We start from the raw sequence: 16,041 nt of genomic DNA on the forward strand, positions 1-16,041 counted from the left end.
CAATGCAAACCAGGCAAACTCACTGTGATGACTAGTTCTAGCACGCAACTCTTTCTAAAACCACTAAGCACTTTGTCTGTGCAGGTCAAAGAAAATAGATATGTGTTGGTTAGTGAACTTCAGAAGTGTGTATTTTAAGCTACTCTAGAGGCAATGTCAGTCAGTTGCTTGTTTGTTCCACCATTTTAGTCCAGACTGAATGACTTAATTGAGATGTGAGGCTTGAACTTTGTGTAGCTCGCCCGCTTAGCTGAATGCATTGTGGGGAGCTTCGATAGGGAATCCTATCATCTGCCATGGGACTACAGATGAAAAATAGCCTCTTGGCTAGCTCTGGTGCATTTACAGGAATGTTTTATTAGTGTGCACTGTCCCTACCAAATACACCAATAAACAAATAAATCTGCCACAGCACCTGGGCATGACGAACCCCCTCAGAACCCTACGTAGTGGACGAGAAAGGACAAGAAGAACGGAGAGGGAGGGCGGGACACTGATGAGAGCAGAACAGGAGGAGAGGGTTATGCAAAATGTGACGAGGTTGAGGAGTGGTCCTGCTCCTGAAATTCTGCTAGGTAGCACCAATTAATTTCCCAAATAAAGTTATTAAATGTTAAAAACAGGATGATATGAATTCCATAATATTAAGAACCACATCCATCCATCCATCCATTTTCCTCCGCTTATCCGGGGTCGGGTCGCGGTGGCAGCAGGCCAAGCAGGCTGACCCAGACTTCCCTCTCCCCCGCAACATTTTCCAGCTCATTCTGGAGGATCCTGAGGCGTTCCCAGGCCAGCTGGGAGATATAATCCCTCCAGCGTGTTCTGGGTCTTCCCCGGGATCTCTTCCCATTTGGACGTGCCTGGAAAACCTCCAGTGGGAGGCGTCCAGGAGGCATCCTAATTAGATGCACGAACCACCTCAGCTGACTCCTTTCTGCTGGAAACCGGTGGATTGCTCCCTCCAGGTGGGGACAGAGTGCCTACCGCAAGCGAAGGAGTTCAAGTATCTCAGGGTCTTGTTCACAAGTGAGGGTAAGATGGAGCGGGAGATCAACAGGCGGATCGGTGCGGCTGCAGCAGTAAAGCAGGCGCTGCACCGGACCGTCTTGGTGAAGAGGGAGCTGATCCTACCCTCACCTATGGTCACGAACTCTGGGTCATGACCTGAAAGGACAAGGTCGCGGCTACAAGCGGCCGAAATGAGTTTCCTCTGTAGGGTGGCCGGGCTCAGCCTTAGAGATAGGGTAAGGAGCTCGGTCATCAGGAGGAAGCTTGGAGTCGAGCCGCTACTCCTTCACGTCGAAAGGAGTCAAAAAAGAAAAAAAAAAGAAAGAAAGATTAAGAACCACAAAGTTGGTGATAACTATTGGTGGGTTCTTTCACATGATTGATGCATTGTCCATATAAAAAAAGAACTTTTGAAAAAAGTAAACTCACATAACAAGCTTACAGTTACTTGAAATGACCTACTTTAATGTTTGTTAATCTTGTCTTTAAAAATGTTGACCCCTTCAGGACATGAGTACACATCATTGTCAATGGTTTTAGACGAGTGACGGGTGTCTGTTTGTGAATAAGTATTATGATAATCCTTATCAACCTCTCAGCCACTGCTGCTTGCTTTAGGGCTAGAGCCTGATACATGCGTGGGACTTGTGTGGCAGCAGTGGACTATGTCATGCATGACAAATGACCTGGCAGGGAGCCCACTGGGAAAAACTGGCCCAGTTGTGGATAACTGCAAGAATAGCAAGAACCTGTAATCAACTGAACACCCCTCTGATCACTTCTCCCTTTCCAAGCATGTTGGAGAACCACGGTGGCCTTCTGGTAAAAAACGTCTCTCTCTAGATCGCTGCACTTGAGAAGGGTTACCACTCTTTCAATCTTGTTGAAATGAAGCTCTAGCACAAGTTCAGACAGGAAGACTATCCCTGCACGCTCATGCTCGTATGCTTTTCTCTCATACTGCTCCCTAACTAGCAGCACATTCTCTATTCCGGCTGTCACTGTCAGAGGCGTCATAGACTCTATCAGCTGTTCAACAGCTGGCCGTTCCCGGCTAATAGTGCAGAGTCACACCCTCTTCGTTAGCCTATCAGCTTGCCGCTGTCTCCTCTTAAATGTGCCGTATCCCCGCCTCCAGCTTCCTGCTGTTGTTTCATGCGACCCTCCTCCTCCCCAGCACCATCCATCTTCGCAGATGCAGTACTCCATCAGCAGCTCCAGCCAACTCCAGCAGAACCTCCAGCCACCACCACCAGTGTCTGGACTCCTCGGGGGGATTTATATATATTGTTGCCGCTGAGGGCAATCACAACGCGATCACAAATCTCCTTGTCGAGTTCAAGCGCCAAACAATTTCCGTGTAACTCATAAACGCTTCATCTGTCATAATAAATGTTAACTACTAATCATTTACTTGTCTCTCCTGATTGAACTACAAAAATGCAGTCAATGGGTGCCCAGGTAGTCCTTTCCGCAGTGGCCTGGGTTTGTGACCGACCCGCGGATCTCTACTGCATGTCCTCCCCTCTCTCTCTCTCTGTCTGTCTTTCTCCCCCTTTCCATTCTTTAGCTGCCCTGTCAAATAAAATAAAATCAGCCAAAAAATACAGAGTAAACACAGAGGGACCACATTAACCAGGCAAATGAACGTTGATGAGCTACAACTGATATAATATATCTGCCAGTTGTGATGTCTTTTTAACTAAGGAAAGCGAGGCTTACACTTAGAAGTCTGCTACTAACATGCTTTCCAAATTATCTGTGTGTACAAATCTGGGTATTTTTTATGCAGGAACGAGATCACAAATGGAAACGTCAAATATAGTTAGTTGTACAGATTGTGCAAGTTTTTGCCCAATTGGGCTACTTTCTATGTGACTGCTTTCCCAGTAAAAGCATTTAGACGTTTGCTAGCTCTACGACTTCCCCATTTTTTGTATGCCTCGCTTCGCCAGAAGACTCAAAACCTTTGCTGGCAAATGAGCAGGTAGCTCTGGGTACTGGCAACATGGAGGGAAGTTTAAGATTGTTGTCTCCAATTTTCAGTGTTCCTGGTAGAATCCCACGGACTCACCTGAGATTTAAATTGCTCCCAAGTACCAAGAATTCAGTAGAAACAATGGCTGAACTTACTGGATGTGGTGCAGAAGATGAAAGGCAGTTTATGAGTGCATTTCATGGAAAGCAGAGAACAACACTGGCTCATGGGTTCTGTGTTATCTTATCAATAGACATTGATAACTCTCTTGTAGACTTTTAGAAACAACATAATGAATCCTCTCAGCTGTGCCTTAAACACATACAGTATATTAGTTTTGACAGACTGTTCAAGAAGATTTTGCTGGCTTGTGTCACAGCTCTGCCCCTTCTCTCCTGTCACTCTTGTTTGAGATTTATTGGCGGTTGGCAACCAATGAATTAGTGCATTACCGCCACCAACTGGTATGGAGTGTGGATCAGGATGTCTAATAGGATACCTATATACAAAATTAAATTCAAAAGGAAAAGAAAAAAGAAACAAAACAAAACAATGAGCTCATATTTTCGTAATAATATCTCCTGTCTATCTCTCACTCACCTAATCAGCTCATTCAGTGCACCTGCTAGTCACACCCACCTCATCAGCTCATCACTCTCACCTGCTCACTCTGATGCACTCACTATTTAGACCCCAGTCACACACACACTCTCTGCCAGATCATTCTCTGCATTCATGCCAGACTTTCCCGTGTTTACCCTCCGACTGGTTTCCCGTTGCCAACCCTGCCTGTTTGGACTTCTCCACCTTGCCTCTGCCCCGGTAAACCACTCAGACTTCTGTACCCGACCACGATATTCTGCCTCTGCTTCCTCGGAGTTCTGTCTGCCTTCTCCCTTGACGGCTTGGCGTTCCACCGTGTGGGATTCTACACCTGTGCATATCCTAGACTGTTACCTGTTGTGTGTTCAGTTGAGAATAAAGCTTCGATTCCAACTATTCAGTGTGTCTGTCGTACTGCTTCTGAGTCCTTACCACACCCGTTACAGCTTGATACACAAGTCATTTCAAGCAGAACTGTAGGGCCTGTATTATGAAAATGCACTTACAAAGTAACAGTAGGTGTCACCAAATCATGCAGTACTGAAATCCTGGAAGAGGATCAAAGCTTTAACTGAACTCTAACGTTTACTACAACTTGGGATCTGTTATGGTCACATTGTACTCGCCAAGGGAAATGATATTGGACAACATTGCTAAATACAGGTCCATTGGGGCATCGAGACAGAGCTCTCAGATGATCTGGGAGAAAGCAAGAGATAAGACAGCTCTTATCTATTATCAACAATTTGACAATAGCCACAGTGCAACAAAAAACACTTTAGTCACAGAAACAAAAAGTACTGCAGCAAAGGAAAAGTGAACTGTACAATAACTGTGGTTGGTGTGTACCAGCACACACCAACACAAGCCAAGAGAGTGGCTAATGTAGCAGGGTTATTTTTCATACAATTCCTCTACCCTCAGCTGACTTCTAATTGAATTGATATTTCTCCTGGCAATTAGTGGCTCATGGCAGGATCACTTCGGAGCAATATGAATATAATCAGTTTACATATGGGATTTTTAAATCCGTTTACAGTAGTAATCTTGACAAGGCAGTGACGTGTTGATTTTTACTCCAGCATGTTTAAAAGCAATGTATTATCATACCATGTTCGTATAACATCCTTCATTTACCCTAACCTGTTTATTAAAGGACACTTTTTGTTACGTGGTTACTGTCTGAGTCTCCTGTTTTATTCCTGAATCTTGTCTCCATGTCCCCTGGGTTGCCACAACATGCATACGATCTTTTCAAAATAAACTTCCGTCTTCGATGAGCATCATCCAAGCCCTCCTCACCGAAATAAACCACTTGCTACGACTCATGTTTATGTTAGTTGTTGGATGGATGGGTCAAACAAATACAGGACATTGACCCAGGAGACAGATGTGTATGCCCTGTGTGAAAGCAAAAGTCAACACGTTAGTGAGTTATTTTAAGTTATGGAGTTATATATGGTACGACACGTACATCACATGTTACATGACACGTACAGCACATCATATGTTGTAACAAATGTACTCATTTTCAACCCAAGCCCTGATTTTTTTCCTAGACCTAACAAAGTAGTTCCATTTCACAATGTTAAAAAGAATGGTCATATGAAAATATTTGGTAATGCAAAATTCTGTGTCCATAAGGCTAATTTACTGTAGGCTAAGTTAATAAGTGCCTTGATTTGCCACTACATACAACCGCAGTGTGCATTCAACATTAGTGTTGGTGAAAAAGCTTTACCTGATGCATGCAGTGCAGTGAGTCCTGCATTATTAATATTGAGTTGATCTTCAATAGTTACCAACATGCATGTTATTGGACTAACACGGACGAAATGGATTACCGTGCTTGAGTAAACAATTAATTTCCTGTAAATGTCACTACATTTATCAATCCTAATATGATCCAAATCTAATCCACAAAACTGTTAAATAAAACAGTTGCAATTTGGGAAGTCAAAGAGGAAGAAACAGCAGAGAGAACAAGAAGAGAGAGCCATATTCCACTCGAGAAGGCAGGTGGGAGTCTAAAAGCCTGTGATGCAAAGCTAATGGTCCAGCAATTGCACTTAAGCCCTCTCTGTTGATGAGAGCCCATGTAGGCGGATCTGCACTAGTTCAGTGTGTAACAGCAGCAGGAGCTCTTTACATAGCAAACTTAATATCGTTACCATATCTGGCTGCCCGTCATTATGGATAATGAAACTGACACTTATTCATTATCAATAAATCTCTCCCACATTTGGGTGTGTATTCACACTGACAAAGTTTGCATGCGTTGCATGTTAGATTACTAACATTTGACATGTTTCAATTATTTACACTATTGTGTAATGAACATTTTAAATGACCCATCTCTGAGTCCCAATCCTAAAACGCAGGTTGGTTGAGTGCAATGGTTCTCAAACTGTGGGGCGCTCCCCTCTAGTGGGGCGCGGCGGTATTGCAGGTGGGGCGCAGGGGGAAATGCAGAATTTTTTTATTTCAAGAACTTTATTCATACCTGCAGACTTGTCGCTTTTCGGCGAAATTCTCTGTTTTGAATCAAAATATATCATCCATGGGAATCGTGTAGATCCGTAGAGGTTTTTTGTTTTTTTGTTGGGGGTCAACTGGCCAGCCAGCGTTTCTCAGATTGGAGTGAGACGAGGAGAAAAGGTGATGTCGTGATCTTCGCAATAGAACATCTTTGATGTGTTGAGTCTTGGCCAATCAGCGTACAGATGTGTACAGCGTCTTCATTTCCCTCCGTTAAAGTTACGTTATGTTCTGTTACCGTTCAGACTTGCTGGGTTAAGTTAACGTCCACTGCATGCGGAACGTTGTCGACTGTTAACGTTTGTCATTATCGCGATTTAGAAGGAAAAAACGTAACGTGATGAAACATGCATCCCCCCGTGTTCCGGTTCAGTTCACGCGGTCAGTCGTTAACGTTAAACCGGAACACCGGCGCATCTGGTTGCAGGTTGTTTGTTTTAACTCAAAGTAGAATGAGGCGATTTCGTGGTCAGAATAACTTTTATGACCACGAAACATGAGGCCCAGATACTGATGAGATGATGAGGTCAAAGAGCTTCAGGGAGAGGAGACTGTAGCGCAGCTTGACGCAGGGCTGAGATGTGAGTGGACCTGGGCCTGGATAAAGGTGGAGGTCTAAACAGACGTGAGTACAGCTTCATGCTGTCACAGTGTTTTAAATACATTGATAAGGCAGGGTATGCTAAATGCAGCCTCTGCTCCAAGGAGATGAACTACAGCAACAAGGGCTCATATGTCCTCTCATCACACTGTTCACTGTGATGACCACAGCCAGTGTACCAACAGTCCCAACAGTCCCAGTTGCTCCCAATAACCCTGAAGTAATGAGAGGGTTAAGGTTCCTGTACCTTAATTTCAGCGGGTTGCTAATGCAGGGGTGTGTATAGATCACAGCTATTATTTTACTCTTGATAAGTTACTTTAGCCAGAGTAGATTATCATTTTAATTTAAATAATTGAACTGGATTGAATGCATATTAATTGCAAATATAAGATAGGTCACAATTCTAACAAATGTACAGTAACAGTGGAAGTTAATATGAAGACATACAGTAACAGGGTTCAATGAAAACGAATCACTTTCTGTACAGGCGATGGTTCTCGCTATTCTTGCTATCTTTGTTTTTATTTGACCAAAACCTTTGAAAATGAGACCTCAGTCTTTATGGATTTTGTTAAAATAAAGGTTAATATTAATAATAGAGCTGAAATAGTGATTAATAACTGTTTTTTGCTTAAAGTAAATGTCTTATCACTTAATTTTCTTCTCAGAATACACCAGAATGCTACATTTTAAACCTCATATTTAAGATAAAATTCCCGGAGCACGCCCCCCCCCCCCCCCCCCCCCCCGACAGGGTTTCGGGCTTGTCACCTTTTTCACCTCTCATTAGTTTGCAGGTATGACATATGAATTGATTTTTTGGGATACATACAAATTACAGCGCATTCTTTTTCGTAGGAAAGCTACGAACAGCTATGAATGGAGGCTTTTGACGGATGCAAAAGAACACAGAAAATCGAACGTTTTCTGAAAACCTGAAAGTCGGACGAACGTTTGTGAGTTGGTGTGTAAACAGGATTGACACAACGTGAGGTCATATTTATTTTTAAACTTCTCGGACAATCTCGGACGAAAAATACAGACTTAGTATGCAAAGACCTTAATTCTGGATAAGCCCGGAACATAGTGTTGACTCTCAACTGAATAATATGTAGAGCCTGTGGAACTGTCAGCAGTAAACACAGAAACAGGCTGATCATACAGATGGATGTTATTGTAAATTCCTATTATCATTATTCCGATTACTATTATAATTTTCTGTGGATTTCGTTATACTTTTTTACACCATGAAAATACAGACGATGTTTGTTGATATTGCATAGGTATATGACTAACATGAATTAGCTATTCACTGCCAATGCTTCACACCTCCAATTAATAAAATCACCAGATGTATATTGGAATTGTGAGTTTGTTTGTCTTCCTTATTATAAATGAGAGGATCATCTTGTAAAAACACGCCAAAGCTACAGGCTCAGCATCATCAATATTGGATGCTCATGATGGCATCCTCATTAATTGATCAAATGTGACATTAGTGTTGCATAATAAGGATTAAACATGCATGTGTCATATGACTAGCTAACTGACAGGGTGGTTTAGTGTGCCCACTTGCTAACGGCTTACTGCCAATATGCTGTTTCCACACGTACACAGGAAATAATGGTTTGGTGATAAAACTAAATACTGACATGTTAAATGAACACATTTCACTTTAAACATCCAGTGAAACCACAGGCTGGGTTTTTCTGGTCCCAAAAGTCTAATGTTCTCCAAAGCACAATGATTAACAATGAAGTCACTGTGACTTTTACCTTCTCTGCTTCTGAAGTTTCATTCCCAGATGTGCTTGTTAGCAGCTGTGGCTGTAGATGTTACTATAGTGTCCAAAGCAGGTTTCAAAACGCATCAGACAGCCTTTACATTTGTATCGTCTGGTAAATGGACTGTACTTGTTTAGCTCTTTTCTAGTCTTCTGACCAATCAAAGCATTTTAACACTACATGTCATCATTCACCCATTCATACACTGATGGCAGGGTCTACTATGTTAGGTGATGACCTGCCCATCAGGACTATCTAACATTCACACACTGTAGGCACAACTACGGGAGCAATTTGGGGTTAAGTGTCCTGCCCAAAGGCACATGCTGGCACGCAGCAGCCGGACTTCAGAAGCAGGAGGACGGACACAGAGAGTACGTGTAAACCAACCAGGTGTTTATTTCACCGACAAAAACAAATACATGGCATAACTCTTTCAGGGACCACGGGCAGCATGTGGTCCTGGCAGCAACAGCACTAGATGTAATCATGGCAGCCTTATATAGTCTGCCACTAACGAGGACCTCCACATCACTGTAAGATAGGTGACTCTGCCCCTTACTCTACAACACAATCCCCTAATCTACAACAAATACATTAAAATGGATGCCTAACATTCTAAGGTCAATTATCTATATGATCTCTATTGTGCTAAGACATCACCATCGAGATCATATCCGGCCCGAACAGAGGATTAAATTTCCCTACCACCCCTCTCGTAATTACCACATGGTACCTTCCCGGAACTATAAAATGGTGCTCTTGTACCCTGGGACTCTTTTAGGATGAACACCCTGCTCTTATAAAAAAGTACAACTGCTGAAAAAAACAATCGGTTACCCACTGCGGCCTGTAGATAGGATATTTTCAGGAACGATTGAAAGAAACACCATAATAAAAATTTTAAAAAGCACTGCACGTTTAGCCCTAGCTTGTACTCACAAAATCTGAAATTCTAAATAATTTACACTTGATATTGCCTATTCAAAGATTGGAGCCTGCAAGTCCCAGAGGAAGTTGTTGCTAATCAGAAGGTTAATGTTTTGGCATTGAGTTGATTAGATCCACCCCCATTAACTGAATTTCATTTAAAAAGTAGACAGTATTGTGTTCAATTCATCCCGTTTATAATGTTCATGAAAATTGGTTCAGACTTAGTGCAGTTAAGAGTTATGTTTCCTTTGGCTTATTGTTGTGCCCCATTTTGAACAATTGCGACCCATTTTGAACAATTGCATTAGAAAAGCTGCATAGAAACGTCAACCTTCAACAAAAAAACGTTTCTGCCCGCTTGAGTTGGGTTTTGTCTTTCTCGAAAAAGAGTTGATTTGCTAAATGGATTATGGAGAAACCATAATCCATTTGCCTAATAAATTCTGATGCAGCGAACACTTAACTCACATGATTGATCAGCTTATTCTCCTGTTCCTGGATATAAATTTATACTGGCATCATTTCCAGACAGCATGAAACATGGCCAAAGAAGCTGACATAAAAGCACAATTAAAAAAATGTCCTCTCTTGTTTTGTTTCTGGTTCGCAACCTCTACTTGTTCTACTCTGTTTACTGGCTGATTACAGCTATGTGTAGCCTCGAGCACCAACTTCTGCCCAAACTACACACCATAGTTTATTTGTTCCAAATCAGAAACCAGGAAACACACGTATTTCACATTTCTTTTTCGAAAAGATCTCTTAAAATTTGCTTGATAATTATATGGAAACACAACAACAATAGAATTTGTACCAATCTGACACAATCAGGCTTTGCCTTGTGTATTTGTGTGTTTTTCTGTAGCTCCTCACTCCCTTCACCTGTCCCTAATCAGTTCATTCAGTGCACCTGCCAGTCACACTCACCTCAACAGCTCATGACTCTCACCTGCTCACTCTGCCTCCTTCACTATTTAAACCCCTGCCTCACACACACCCACTGCCAGATCATTGTTTGTTTCCTACCTACCTGCCCATTTTGCTCATCCTGTTCCCGGTTCCCGGTCTGTCTGCCCTGCCTTGTCCTGCCGGATTTTCCCCCTCGTCTTTTGTCTTGTCCTTGGATTACCTGTTTTTGTTCATGAGCTATTAAAGACCTTTTTCCCCTACTCTGACTGTCTGCGCTTGAGTCCTCATCATGCCCCGTGACACAATCAGATCTTTAGTTTGACATGTTAGGCGTATTCTTTGACATGCCAGAATTACAGAGGTAGCCTACAAGTAGTCAGCATTAACGTGCAGCTCAGCATTAATGTGGTCAGTGGGCTAGCGTGACTGTTTTGACACTGAAGCAGCTAGCAGAAGTTGGTATTAGTAGTTGAAGTTGAAAGATATGTAAGAAGTTATGACATTGACATGACATTTTTAGCGTTTCGCTTGGTGTGGATTACTTTTTTTTTTTTACCTAGCTTTTTTTTTTTAACACTCAATGGCTGAAGGAAGAGAAACGGATTTGTCAAGTAGGACGTTTCCAGAAAACCTTGACATTGTAAGAAAGGGTCGGCCAACCCCACAGCTAGCAGCCCTGACCCAGCCAGGAAAAGGATTTGTACGAACGGTATTTCTGGCTGACAGCATCGGAGAAGCGTTGCACATGTTATGGCTAAGAATGCGTTTTATTTGCAACTGAGCGTCTTGGTGTTTGGAGCTACGCTACGCTTACCTGAGGTGGCTAACCAAGGCACCATAGCACGGCAGGACACTTACAAGCTACGGTGCTTTTGAAAACTTTTGCTGAGACCCGAGTGGATCTACAACTCAACGAACACGTTCGCAGGAGGACTCTAGCTGGAACTGAACCGCACCGATATACTGTACAACCGCGGCATTAAACTCTTTATTAACAAAGAAAGGAGGATGGACTTTGTCTTTAAGTGAACAGCAGCTTTGGTAAGTGAAGTGCTTTTGTGTTTTTACATCTGCAGTAGCGTTACTACCGTGTTCATTTGTCTATGGTGTCGTTTTTATGGTTAATATTGTTCCCTCTGATGTGAATAATATTTGAATGGCTCGTGCTCTTCAGTGTGCGGCGGAATACGTGTTTTAGCGCTGTAGTGTTGCTGGATTGCTTTGTTGTCATATAAATATATGTGACTGGTTCTTGTGAGTTTGTTCTTGTCATTGTGTTGATTACATTGATTTTGACTATATTTATTGTCCGTTAATGACGAAGCATCCCATCATGCGCGGAGTTAGGTTCAGACTTTTGTTTCTGTTCGGGCTGTTTTCTTTTACAAAGCAAGAATGATGGCCTGGAGAAATGGGGATTGTGTCGCGATTGCTTTAGCCCTGTTTGAATCAGTAGGTAACAGCTAAACGCTGCGGGGAGAGTGTAGCGTAATAACCTAATGAGGTTATTAGGAGATGGTTCAACTGTAGAAGGACAGTGAAGGCCCAGGTATAAAATACACGGCCCGCCACTGTACTGTATATATAATAGAACATGTTTATTTATTGAGATGCCCCAATGGACCTTGTTTGTTTGGGAAAGAAATAGGGAGGTAAAGATCAGGAGAAGTAAACATGAAGTGCAATTAGGAATAATGGTGTTAAATTAAGCTATGATGAGTTTTCACTGTTAATTTACCATCTCAATTAAATGTTGATGCCTCCATGACCAAGTTAAGCAGATGAGACTGAGGACAACTATGTAGAAGAAAAGATGTTCACTTTGTCCAATATGTAGCTTGACAGAGTTCTCCATGTGTGCCCTGGTGTTCTCATGTTTCCTTACTTTCTCAGGCTACATCCATACGACTCCGTTTTCGTTTCAAACAAAAACGATCTCCGTCCACACAGCGTTTCAGCATCGTTTTCGAATTGATCTCCAGCGATACTAAAACGCCTGAAAATGAATATCACGTGACTCATCGCGTACACTGGGCATGCGCGTGGGTGTCGATGTAAACAGGAAGTAGATTGGTTGCTTAGTTAAAAATGTACACTTTTACAAAGTAATGAAGTAGTCTTTAATAAGATCTTCTCTAAAATCTTCCTCTATAAACTCAAACAGACACATTTCGTGGAAAGTTTTAGAAGTTTTATTTTTCAGACTTAGTTACAACGCTGCAGGTCTTGCTCTATATCTCTCTCACATATTAACTTTACTTTAAAATCAACACTTACACGTAGAGGTTTACTAGATTATGGGTCCATAAATGTGGTCAACACACGTCTCTCACTCGTTTCCTCTCGGTTTCCTTGTTGTCTGTTCTCACTCGTAGCTCTGCTGGTGGCTTAACTATCTGTCATACAAAATAGCATTTACTGCTTTTGTTCCTTTATATTTTATCTGCTGACTTCACAATAGATGTGGAGAACAAAATAAGCATTAATAAAAAAAGGAAAGTCCTTCGTTTTGTGTCCATCACCCTTCCTAAAGCCGCTAACCATGACTTCAGACGTCCGCTCCGTAGGTCTGATAACGCCGCTTGCTAATCGCTCCAATAACAGCTGCTTCCTCCGTAATAATGCAGACTTTAACTGGACAACAGCTGCTAGTAAAGACAACAAGATCAGTAATACCTGTAATCAGTTGTCCATGTTAAATTAACCTGGTAGTCGATCGGTAATCTATGTTGTTTGTGAGCTTCCAGGTAAGGGGTCAGGTGATAGGAGTGTGACGAATCAGGGAAGGACACGTCACGACTGCTAAGAACCAATCAAGTAGCGAACGCGGGTGTGAGCATCATCGTTTTCAAACTTATCCGTCCTCGGGAGCCATTTCAAACTCCTGTTTTTCGGCGCTCGAAAACGCCGGCGTAGTGTGGACGCTCAATGTAAACGTAGCAAAACATATGCATTTTCAAATGGAAACGGAGTAGTGTGGACATGGCATCAGACAGGTGCTTCATATCCCTCCCTCCTGTAACTGTCCATGCTGGATCTGTCCCCGTTGTTTTAAAAAGCAAAATAAGTTATTAGCATGACTGCATCCAGCTAGCCAAATCTTTCTGGTGTACCAGCTACTAGAGAAGCTTCGCATGTACTGCTTCCCTTTCCCGCTAGTCTGCTGTCTGATTGTGAGGTCAGGCTGATCTGGGATCAGCTCGTTCAACTGCAGTTTCTCCGGCAAGGTTTTCCTCTCAAACGGGTCTTGGAGGAGTAGTGCTCTCGCTCGCCTGTAGAGACTAGTCCTGATGGGGACATGCAGTTTTGGGCAATACAGATTCTGCCCTGATTGGCTAAATTGTATATCATTCATTCATATCTTTAATCAGCAATTGGCTAAACTGCTTCATAGACCCGCCTCCTGTGGGCGATTTCTCCAGATCTGCTGAGACATGCAGACAGGCGTAGAGGACGTGCAGGAAAAGCATATATTTTATATTTTCAGATATCATATTTTACACATATTACTGGGTGCATTCTATATTTTCAAAACACAAATATTGACAATTTGTATAATTTATTGTTAATTTTGTTGTGGCTCAAGGGGGGCCGGCGCCCTCTATTGACCAGCCACCACTGCCCATATCTCTGATTGGCTTTTTAGGTTTAGTCGAGCCAGACCAAGATGAGGAATACATTGTTTCTGGGGATTACACACACGTTATCTCCAAGAAGATTCTAATGACATGTAAACTCTGTGGAAAATGCCCTTACACTGAATAAAAGGCAGTGCAAATTGAATGTTAAAATCTTTGCATATATTATGAGTACATGCAGTAGTTGGCATTGAAATATCAAGCAGGGAAGTATGGTAGCCTTTGGCTTCTCTCTGCTCCCACACTGTCTTCCTCGTCTGTCAGCAGAGAGAGAATAACAGCAGAAGCTTTTCATCTGCACCTGAAAATCTGCTCGACGCCTACACTCTGTGCAGATGCTTTTATAAATGTGTGCATGTGTGTGTTCATGCTAGTGTGTGTGTGTGTGTATTTTCAAAGTGACTAAACGCATGGGAGTTTGCAACTGAGAGGCTGCATAATGATCCTCTCCTCGGTTCTGGGGACAAGAAGAAAAACAAAAACATTTACCTATAGAGCCCTTATACAATAACACTCATTATCATGCTTAGATATCTTGGTTAGAGGACTGAGAGACATCGAATGACATACTCAATCCAGAATGGAATCAAACCTTGTCCAATAGCAGCCATTGAACACTGCTGGCCTTTTCCCTCTGCCCTGAGACCTATCTTTCTCTGAATTGAGTCTGAGGAGTATCAAGCCAGATAAGTCATTTTACTTGCTGTCTCTTCAGTGTCCTGAATCTTAATGTATCTTAATGTCCACTTCCGAGGTTAGAGTGCACGTTACCCAGAGGACGAATCCCTCTGACTTTGGTGGAGGATATACATAGGCCTTACATTGATGGCCAATTACCTTCAAAACTAATTACTTTCTCATCAGCTTCAGATGTACTGTATTGGTGCTAATTAGCAAATGTTAGCATGTAAGCATATGCAAATGTTAGCATAAAACATGATAGTGAACGTGGTACCTGCTAAACATCAGAATATTAGCATTGTAATTGTCAGCATCTTGTCAAGCTAGCAAGAGCATTTAGCTCCATGCCTAAGTACAGCGGCACACAGTCAATAACATGGTTGTAGACTCTTAGTCTTGTCATAATGACAAATTTAAGCTTTAATCAGGCAGTTTCCGTAATGGCATATGTGGCACCCTGGACATTTTAATGGCTACAATTATTTGCAGAATTCTTATTCTATTAGTTTGTGTTTTTTTGTTTATAGAGCGTTTGTTGAAATATAAGGCAGCTAACTAAGGCTAGCATCACTAGTTTAACGAGGCTTGTCGCGCGCCAGCGTAACGTCAGTAACCTTGCCTTATAATTGTAAGATTATATACAGATACATGTTGTGTCCTGTGGCAGATACAGTATAGGCAGTAGTTTGTTAGTAGTTTGTTAGGCTGTACATTTCAGGGTGTGTATTCACAATTCATGTCATCTCATCACAGTTGCATTTCGTTGTAACTAAGTCTGTTCTGTTGTAATCTTTGTGTCTAAGTGAAGCAAGTTAGCCCAGCTGTAGGGAAGGACAGTCAAGATAACAGCAAAATAAGCAGATATTCATCTGAAACTGTCTTTTTTTGTTGTATTCACCGCACAATTGGAGGTTGACCGTGGCTAAATGGAGAGCAGGGACATCCTTCAATCAGAGGATCGGCGGTTCGATCCCCGGTTCCAGCTCCACTGGTCACATGTCAATGTGTCCTTGAGCAAGACACTTAACCCCAAATTGCTCCCGTAGCTGTGTGCTCCTGTAGCTTTGCCTACGGTGTACAGATAGATACTGAATTGTAAGTCGCTTTGGAAAGTTTGGAAATAAAAGCGTCTGCTAAATGACTGTAATGTAACAATAGATTAATCTGGAAACCGAATGGAAATTGTCATCATTCAGTGTGTAACACATAACGTTCTATGACTTTCAGTTCCTGGGTCCAAATGTCTTTCCCACTTCAGACATTTATATCAGGGAGTGCATGTCCTGATGTCTCGCTGATGTCTGTCTCTCTGTCTCACTCAGAGGCCTACAGCCGTGCATTTGGTTCTGCAGCCTGTGTAGA

Source organism: Anarrhichthys ocellatus, unplaced genomic scaffold (assembly GCF_004355925.1).
Source record: "Anarrhichthys ocellatus isolate YVR2014 unplaced genomic scaffold, GSC_Weel_1.0 scaffold121, whole genome shotgun sequence".
NCBI lineage: Eukaryota > Metazoa > Chordata > Actinopteri > Perciformes > Anarhichadidae > Anarrhichthys > Anarrhichthys ocellatus.